General features: G+C 49.4%; 1 non-coding gene across 1 annotated transcript; it reads left to right on the top strand.

The window, feature by feature from the left end:
- The first annotated feature begins 6,231 nt into the window (after nt 1-6,231).
- Nucleotides 6,232-6,324, top strand: Trnai-uau (transfer RNA isoleucine (anticodon UAU)). Its single transcript is given in 2 exon segments — nt 6,232-6,269; nt 6,289-6,324. It is a non-coding gene; the product is annotated as a tRNA-Ile (tRNA).
- Nucleotides 6,325-7,738: the final 1,414 nt, after the last annotated feature.

The raw sequence follows: 7,738 nt of genomic DNA on the forward strand, positions 1-7,738 counted from the left end.
TGGGCATTTTATTATTAATGATTGATAATAGGAAGGGCCAGCCCACTGTGGGCAGTGTCGCCCCTAGGCAGGTGGTCCTGGGTTGTGTAAGAAACTAAACTGAGCAAGCCCTGGAGGGCGAGCCAGTGAAGAGCATTCCCTATGGTTTCTGCAACAGTTCCTGATACTAGGCCCCTGCCTTGAGTTCTTGCCCTAACTTTCCCCAAAGATTGTGAGCCAAGTTAACCCTTTCCTTTCCAAGTTGCTTTTAGCCATGATCTTTATCATAACAATAGAAATCAAACTAGGACTGAATGTCTGTTGAGGATTGTCTTCTTTAGGGAAGACACGCCCACTGTGGGTGGCGCCATTCCCTGGGCCACCCTGGAGTGTATAAAAGGGAGAAAGTGACCTGAGCAAAGGCGCTCACATCTTTCTGCTTCCTGACTGTGGATGTCTTGTGATCAGCTGCCTCAGGCTCCTGCTGCCATGACTTGTCCTCTGTGATGAACCAAGAACTGTGAACTGGATTACAGTTCAGAGGTTTCGTCTATTAACATCAAGGCAGCATGCTGAGAGTTCTACATCTGGATCCACAGGCAGCAGGGTGAGAGAGAGGGAGGGAAGAAGAGAGAGGGGGGAGAGAAGGGGGGGAACTGGGTCTGGCTTGAGCATCTAAGATCTCAAAGCCCACCCCCAATTTCACACATCTGACAAGGCCACACCTCCTCCAACAAGGCCACACCTCCTCCAACAAGGCCACACCTCCTCCAACAAGGCCACACCTCCTCACAGCGCTCAGCGCCACTGCCTATGGACCTACCGGGCCAACCACCGCAAGCCCTTGAATTCACATCTCCTCCACTCTGTGATCTGCTCACACCTACATGAAATTTCCCTAGAACTTGGGCCTTGAACTCCCCATCTGCCTCTTCTTAAGAAAACAAAGAGTCGTTTGCTCACGTGCTGCTGTGGGGGCTAAGGAACACGTGGGTGGGTGAGAGCACTTAGGCACTTGACGGAGCATGGGAAAGACTTCAAGACGGCCTGCCCTGTTATAGATGGCTGTGGCAGCTTTCCATTTTCTTTTAAGAAAAGAATTGTTTGTTTGAAGTGGTTTGTTCTTTTTTTTTTAATTTATTTTTTATATGACTATGCATGTATCTCTGTGTGTATATGGCACATGTGTGTGTGCCTGTACATGGATGCCAGAAGAGATTATCAGCTCCTTTATAGCTGGAGCTACAGGGGTGAGAGATACCCAACAAAGGGGCTAGGAACTAAACGTGGGTCCTCTTAACCACCGAACCATCCCTCCAGATCCACAGAACAGTAATATTTAAAGAATACTTAAAAGCCAGGGCTATGCTGCATGTCTGTAACACCAGCACTTGGGGGGGCAGAGGCAGAGGTGGGGGAATCAGAAGTTTAAGACCAGCCTCTGCCACGCAGTGAGACTGAGGCTAGCCTGGGCAGCATGAGATCCTGTCTCAAGAAAGCAACCAACTAAGCAACAAAAAAACCAAAACCCTAAAATAATTCTGCAGATCTTTCAGTCTGACAGAATCGTTTTGGAAGCTCCCTGGTGTCTGTGACCAGTACCCATAGCAGCACCCAGACACCAGCTGTCTGTCCACGGTGACTGCTTTCAGGCTCCTCGTGTAGGATCTGCCTTCTGTACAGCAACATTTATGCTCCTTAATACCCAACCACGATGCAACGGCAGCTGAAAAGAAGAAATAGACTAAGGTTGATGAAATAAAGCAAGTGAGGAACATAAATGGTAGTTCTATAAACTTGAATCAAGATGATCTTCACCAGACTCTCAAATTACATTCAGCTAATCAGAGTGTTTGTGTGGCTCTCATCACAATGCCTCTTGTAGAGCAGAAATCAAAGCCAGGAAGGGGAAATACAGCGGCCATTACATGCTGTTTGACCTTCCATGGTCAGGAATAAGGAGAGTTACAGGCCGCTCTTGTAATTTGCCGGGTAGCACATACACATAGCAATTCGAACCCTTTTTGTTCATCTCAACATTTAAACACAAAAACATGAAGTAAAAAATAAATAAATAAATAAATAAATAAAACAATTTTTTTTTCCTCAGTGCAAAAGGCATGAATTCCAAACACTCATTTAGGAAACAGTTTTTGTCTATTTCTGATGCTACAATGAGTCACTGCATTTCATACATTTTAATGTACAGTACATTCATCCCTATGCCAAGATGACATGTTATTTTAAAACTTATCTGTTAACACAGCAAAGCCTTTTCCTTACCTTACATAATTAAACAGTTTTTACTTGGTATATGGGAAAGAATGAGACTCTTTTTACATTACGGGTATCACAGGTTTTAACCATCTGTGCACCTAGAGAAAATTTATTATTATTATTATTATTATTTAAATCACTGCTTTATCACCCAACTTACATAATAATTCAAATGATTTTGGGTCGGAGGCATGGACTGGTAGAACCAGCACCCTAAAGGCAGAAGCAGGAGAATCCTGAGTTTATGGCAAGCCTGGCTTACATGGTGAGACATGTAAGTTAAAGTTAACTTCAGTGTGCTGGGAAGCATTATGTGGGGGAAATATTCTCCAGCCAAAATTTCAGGATGTAGAGACGAGGAAATCGGTGCAAGAGACTTGAACCCCCTTACGATAGATAAAGACCGATGACGTCTGTGGGTGAGACTCCCCGTTCCCTGCTCGCTCACGGCAGCCTGAGGAGGGTAGGCAGTCTGCAGGGTCCTGAAGGTTTCAGCTGTGGTCCTGGAACCCTCTTCTCCTACTCCCATCTGGATATTACCCCCTCTAGGTTCCTCCCTGAGAACCTTAATTTCTTTGTCATCCAAGCTATTCATGTTCTCTTTACGAGGTACCATCCTCCCCCGTGCACAGTGGGAACCCTCACTATTTGTACACATGTATACATAGTGGCTGATCCCCACTATCTGCTGCAAGAGAAAGCAATGATTTATCTGGTGGCTCTGCCTGAGACTCAGGGTGTCTTAGTCAGTGTTCTATTGCTGTGAAAAGACACCAGGATGATGCTCTTATGAAAGAAAGCATTTGATTGGGGGGCTTGCTTACAGTTTCAGAGGCTTCCTCCACTATCATCATGGAGGGGAGCATGGTGGCAAACAGGCGGGAGTTGGAGCAGTAGCTGAGATCTACATCATGATCCACAGGCAGAGACAGACCCTGGGTTTTAGCATGGGCTTTTGAGACCTCAAAACCCACCCCCAGTGATGCACTTCCTCCAACAAGGCCTCACCTCCCGATCCTTCTCAAGCAATGCCACCCCCTGATTACTAAGCATTCAAATATATGAGCCATGGGGCCATTCTTTTTTTGTTTTTATTTTTATTTTACATATCAATCCCAGTTCTCTCTCCCTTCCTCCCTCTTTTCCTCTCTCCCCCCCTCATATGCACCCCGACCACCCACCTCTCCTATCCCCCCCATGGGGGTCATTCTTATCCAAACCATCACACAGAGGAAGATTCCCCAAATGCTAGTGGATTTGCTTACAGCATATTCACAACTTTCTTATTTACTGGGAACTGTGCCCCTTTTACAGCATCGAGAAACAAATAATTCCTACCCAACTTGCATTTACTTTCTCAGCCATTTCTAACTTTGGGGAGAAACTTTCTTCAAAGTCAGTGCTGCCCTCGTTTACCCTGGACCTCCCGACTCATACTCCCAGGATCCCAGAGGCTAACATGCTGTACTCTGCTTCCCATCTTAGGGTGACACGCTGGAGATTAACGACTCTGTAGGGAGTTGGCTGTCCCTTCCTGGTGTGTCTCCTGAATTTCACAAAACCACCTAGGGGGACTCATCTTGTAAGACCCTCAGACTGAGGAGTCTCCCAGTTTCGGTGGGTATCCCCAAGAACTCAATGTCCAGTCCAGTTGCTGCAACACGCAAGAGGCTTTAATGAACTGGAAATGTTTGCACAAACGGGCTCCTCCAGCACACAGGCTAGGGAGAAGCCCCCTTCCCCGGTCACAGGCATTTTTTTTTAAAGGCAAAGCTTAGGGAGGAAGTGGGACCCTCTGTCCATTGAGTATGTGACCATTTGAGGCCGGATGGCCTCGCTATTAGGGTCAACAGACCTTAGGGCCTCAGGGTGTGCTAATTAATTTTGTCTGGGCAAACCGGAGTTGCAGCTATCTCTTTGTTTCCTAAGGACCCTGCTAACTCACAGCAAAGGAGGGGCAGTGTGAATTCTTGGTATCTTGTTATCTCAGGGCCTTGTGATGGGAAGTTAGCAAATTCCAAGGAACAGATATTGGTTTCCAGGTTAGTCCTTCATTTCAAGTAAGGGGTTTCTTTAACTTTACTTTTTTGTCTTTCAGTCTGGCTCCTTTCTCTACAGACAATCCAGTACGCACATGGGCACAGGACAGCCTACTGGTTTTTTGTTTGTTTTGTTTTTGTTTTTGGAGACAGGGTTTCTCTGTGTAGCCCTGGCTGTCCTGGAGCTCACTCTGTAGACTAGGCTGGCCACGAACTCAGAGGTTCACCTGCCTCTGACTCTGGAATAGTAAGGTTAATGGCAGGCACCTCCGGTTTTGAAACATGGTCTCATATTGTAGCCCACGCTGCATGAACAGCCGTGCAACTGACCCTGAATTCACATCAGTCCTCCTGCCTCATCTGAGGGCCTGAATCACAGGTGAGAAATACCACATCTGGTTGACCTTTTAGCTTCCTAAAAACACCCTCATCGATCCTGTGGTGGGAAGAATCTGGTATGTCCACATTGTCAGCCCCACCGACAGTGCCTCGCCTGCTCAAATGTCAAGGTTTTCTGAAGCTGGGTCCCATGCTACTGTTCTAACATTTGTACCCCAAACCTGTTACCACGCAGAGGGCCACAGTAATGGCGTTCACTCCGTCTCTTGCTCTTGCACCATGTGTCCACCACCGCTTCCCATCACATCTGGTGTCCCGGTCAATCTTCTGGCTTCCTCTCTTTCGGGAGAGTAGGTAGAGGTCACCAAGCATGGTGACCAACGTGTTGGCAGGAGCTTAGGTGGCAATGTGAGTGGAAGCCCAGTACCCAGGACGGGGTACTGGGGGTAGGAAAAGGATATGCTAACCGCCTGAGGAATGCTCTGTGGTTATTGAGGGAGGTACGCAAAGTACCTAGGACAAACAGAGCACCCTCAACTTGTTATAAGAAGGAACTAATGATTCCTTAGGAATACAACGAGTATAATAAATCCAGTACGGATTCTATTCATTTTTACCCCACTTCCGTAGCAAAGGATGATTATTTTACACTTTTCTGAGCATCTATCTACTCATTGTAGGAAGTGACGGATTTCGTGACATTGATGAGAGCAAATCAGGTTCTTGACCATATCCATTTTCCTTTACCCTTTCCTACCCAGCCATCCCATCATTTGTCTGCCTGCCAAGTAGCCTTCCTGTTATTTTTTATTTTTTAAATTAAGTGTAGGTGTGTGTGCACGCCACGGATCTCCCCGGAACTTGAGTTAAGGGGCAGTGCGAGCCGCGGCTTGTGGGTGATGGGAACCGAACCCGCCTTCTCTGCGAGAGCAGTACTTTCCACCTCCGAGCCGCTTCGCCAGTCTCTCCCGCTCGTATTTTCGTAAAGCACGGTGTTTTAAAAATTCTGTAAGGAGGAAAAGCGCGCATAGCCCATAAGTCACCATTTGGGCCTGAGTCCGGTGTTCCCATGTTTCTGGTTTTAAGAAAGAAGCGGATATTGCGAGGTTTCCAGCTCTTTTGGTTTTAAACGTTGGAACTTAAGTTTTAAGACGATAGGACAGGAAACGCCTGCAGTTTGCAGCCCAGGCCCCTCGGGGCCGGGTTGTCTCCGCGGCTCGCCCTCGCGCCATCGGAAGGGTGGGTGGGGGGTCCGGGTTCGCGTCCCTGGGACGGCAGCCGCGGGGTCGCTCGGTCCGCCCCTGCCAGGCCGGTCTGCGCGTGCTGGGGGCTGGATCGCACGGAGCGCAGCCCCGCGGAGCACACCGCCGCTCGCCCGCAGGCTTGGCGGGGCGAGCCCGTGCCCGCGTCCCCTCGGGGGACCCTCGCGGAGTCTCTCCCGGGTCCACCGGTCCTCAGACACCGGCTTGTAGCCGTGAGTCCGCTCCGAAGTTGCGGGAGGCTGGAATCCCGAGCGGGGCCCTCGGGCGGTGCCTGCGCATGCTCCACCGACGCCTGCCTGGGCCTGATAGAGCCTTCGCGAGGCCGGCACAGCGGAGCTCCAGTGGCGCAATCGGTTAGCGCGCGGTACTTATACAGCAGTACATGCAGAGCGATGCCGAGGTTGTGAGTTCGAGCCTCACCTGGAGCACGACCCTTTTGGAGCTAGGCTTTGCGGTTATTTTATATTTGTGCAGGAAAGAGTTAGGGTCCCCTTGGTTTCCTCGCTTCCTGTGTCAGTCCGAACGGAAAACAAGCTCGCCGAGGAGCCGGGCACTTTTTTTCCGGCCTGTTTTGTAGACCCTGAGCAATGTCCAACCAGCGGTGGAACTCAGTCGGCCGCCGAGTAACCCTTCCCGGTCTTTAGACGGTTGTTTAAACCGCATCCAAGACCAGGGATGCACACCGAGGTCCCGGGCGCTCCTGATGCCGGGTGGCTTCCTGCGGACGCGGAGGAGGCGCTGCCCTCGCCCTCGCCCGGATCCAGGCCACTGCTTCCGGGTGGCTCTCCAGGACCAAATAGACCATGAGCCTGTGACCTGGGTGAAGGACCTGCCCCGTTCCCTAGGTTAGACTCCCTGTCTGCAGCCCCTCTCCCCACCCCCGGTTCAAGGCACCCACCCCACCCTGGCATTTGCAGTTGGGGAGGGGGAGGGGGCGCACAAGTGACTGGGAAATTTCCATTCTCCTCTTCTTTAAACTCTGCTGTCATTCAGGAATGGTGGCCACCAGAGGAAGCCTCTTGTCTTCTCAGCCAGCAGCTATCCAGCTTACTGGGATGCGTCACCTACCCCCCCCCACCCCCGCACCCCGGTGGTCAGTGACACACCCACCCATACCATGGGTTCATTGATTCTTGTTCAGCAGGATGGAGGCTTAGTTCCTCTTTAGAAATCCGCCCCGAACCTGGAAACAAATGGGAGTTCTGTGAAAAATGAAAATTTGCTTATTTAAACAAACAAACCGGCTGGAGAAGTGACCCAGTGGTTAAAAGTGGGCACTGCTCTTGCCAAGAACCAGGAGGCTAGTTGTCAGCAGGCACCACGGGGCAGCTCACCTCCTGTAACTCAGGGGGCAGGGGGCAGGGGGCGGGCACGGGACCATTGCCTGGCATCCTTGGACACTAATACTCAGAGCAAGGACACACAGGCACACAATTGGAAGTAGATCTTTAGATGACAACCTAATACAGTCAGTTCTCCCCTTCCACGTTTGATGTGGGTTCTGAGGATGAAACTCGGGCATGGAATTCAGTTCCTCGGGTTTGCATGGAAATGTTTTTACCAGCTAAGCCATCTCATCTCACAGGCCCCAAACCCTCACTAAGTTTCTTTGATTAGTAAACAATATTCCATCCTACAGATTATCTTCATTGCCACAAAAGTTTAAAAGAAAAAAAATGCATTTCCAAAACAAAATTTGCTGGAAAATCTCTTTTCAAAAGAGGATTGATTTTAAGACATACAGGGCATTAAAAGTGATCAGATTTGCTGGGTGGTGGTGGCTCATGCCTTTAATCCCAACACTAGGGTTGCAGAGGCAGGCTGATCTCTGTAAGTTCAAGG

This window comes from Phodopus roborovskii, unplaced genomic scaffold (genome assembly GCF_943737965.1).
Source record: "Phodopus roborovskii unplaced genomic scaffold, PHOROB, whole genome shotgun sequence".
Lineage (NCBI taxonomy): Eukaryota > Metazoa > Chordata > Mammalia > Rodentia > Cricetidae > Phodopus > Phodopus roborovskii.